The sequence below is a fragment of the Meriones unguiculatus genome, chromosome 19 (assembly GCF_030254825.1).
Source record: "Meriones unguiculatus strain TT.TT164.6M chromosome 19, Bangor_MerUng_6.1, whole genome shotgun sequence".
Classification (NCBI taxonomy): Eukaryota; Metazoa; Chordata; class Mammalia; order Rodentia; family Muridae; genus Meriones; species Meriones unguiculatus.
Window position 1 is genome coordinate 67,397,551 of NC_083366.1, and position 1,931 is coordinate 67,399,481.

General features: G+C 42.4%; 1 pseudogene; it reads right to left on the reverse strand.

Annotated features, from left to right (window-relative positions):
• Positions 1-238: 238 nt before the first annotated feature.
• Positions 239-618, reverse strand: LOC132649197 (NADH dehydrogenase [ubiquinone] 1 beta subcomplex subunit 4-like; annotated as a pseudogene).
• Positions 619-1,931: the final 1,313 nt, after the last annotated feature.

Consider the following 1,931-nt stretch of genomic DNA (forward strand, 5'->3'; position numbering starts at 1 on the left):
TGGACAATTTCAAATCTATAAAAAGTGAGAGACGGTAGGAGCATGCACATTCAGTGACATTTACTAACTCCCCCGCCAGTTTTTTTTTTTCACTTTCACTCTCTTTTCCCACCATTTTCATGTATTTTAAACAAATCTCACATATTTTATCTAAATACATTGGGAGTTATTCTCCCTCCCCTCCCCAGTGATTAATAGAAAATTTATTTATGCAAGAATAGAGTCATCCTTGCTGAACTTAATAGGAGAGGTTAAATGTTCGGTCCAGTTTTCCTTCCTGGATAAGGCATTCCTTTCTGACCCTGTCTGTTTTGAAAACATGATACCAGAAGATGAGGGGCCCAAGGGCTGCCACAGCTCCTAAAAGTGAGTTCTTGGGAGAGGGTCTGAAATGAGGATAAATATTTGCTGGTCTTGGGTAGGTCCAGCAAGGTGAGGCAGGATCTTCCACCGAGTGGCTGGTGTTTGGGGTGGTTGTACTGAAGCAGATACTCACTTTAAGCTGTGGTCTTATGCTCAAGCTCTGGACCAGGTCTCCTGAGGCATGACATTCTCAGCTGGGTCGAGGGTACTGGGCAGAGTGGCCAGGGGTACAGGCTTACACTTGGGACCCAACATCTCGGCTCCCGGGGCAGGCCTCTGGGAGTCAATCTTATGTTAGCGTCTTAGTTCTGTCTTTATCAGACAAATAATCCCCACAATCGAAGCCTATTTTAAAAATAATTTATTAAGACTTCATTATAAAGAACTTGAATAAATAAACAGACAAGAAATGCCTGCATCATAAAAGAGGATAGAGAACTAATTCTTTTTGTAGCACTCTCACGGATTTTCCAGTGTTTGGTGGTGGATAAGTATGTAAAAGTATATGCACAGAGGAAGTGTAAAATCCAGCATGAAGGCCCACAGCTTCAGAGTGGCTGCTCTAGCTGAACGTTTCACTGTGTGATGTTTTAATTTGAGAGTTCTTTGTAATAAAATTTCAGATCTCTTTTTATGAAGGAGATATATAAGATCTCACATAGAGTAAAAATGTCTGTACTGTGAAATTAACCCCTGGTTGGTTTTAGTCATATAAAGATATGAGTTTGTTGGTTTTCAACAAACTCATATCTTTATACTGTTCTCAAACATTCTTTCTTATCACTTAGAAGTGCAGATCCCAGCTCTAAGTGGGTGACTGAACTCAGGAGTGACTGCATCTCCTGACCTTAACGTAGAAGAGGAAGCAGCCTCTGCCAGTGCTTTTCTTAATCACAGCTTAACGTGACTTGAAAACACAGCCTATTTGATTGGCCAGAACATGCATCATTCAGGAATACATTTTATTAGCATCAGATATTGTTTAGGGAACTGAGTGTCTGTTGATGCTCTTAGTTTTGAACGGCTGTAATCGGAGCCTTCTGAGGAGCTTGGTTATTGTTGTGCTCGTTAATTACTAAGCCTACCCGTGATTCTTTGGGGACTGCAATCAATCCTAACAAAAGTTGCTTTGTTAACGAGGAAGTGCTGCTCTTCTGGAAACTGCTATTCCCTTAAAACATAAGAACAAAAAACCAACAAGAAACAATTCCAGACCTCAGGAAACCATGCCATTTCCTTCGTCCTGGTGTGGGCTATTTTCCGGCAAGAGCGCCCTCTGCTGTTTGCCAGTGCTTCTCGTGGTGTGCTGTGAAGTGATGTCTGTTGAACCCAGTCTTGGGCAGTTAAAGAAGACCACCTGACAGCCCAGGCGAGGACAGAGCTGTGTCACACTGTGGCTCAGAACCCCTTCTTAGTGCCACCTATAAAACAACGTTTTTATAACAATGCTTTCCCAACAAACACTTGCTGAGGGGCTGCCAAAATGGAATGGGATGCTGAAGCTATTAAAGGACCATGAACTTTAACCCCACTATTCCAGATCCTTAGGGGATCCACCTACAAGGTTC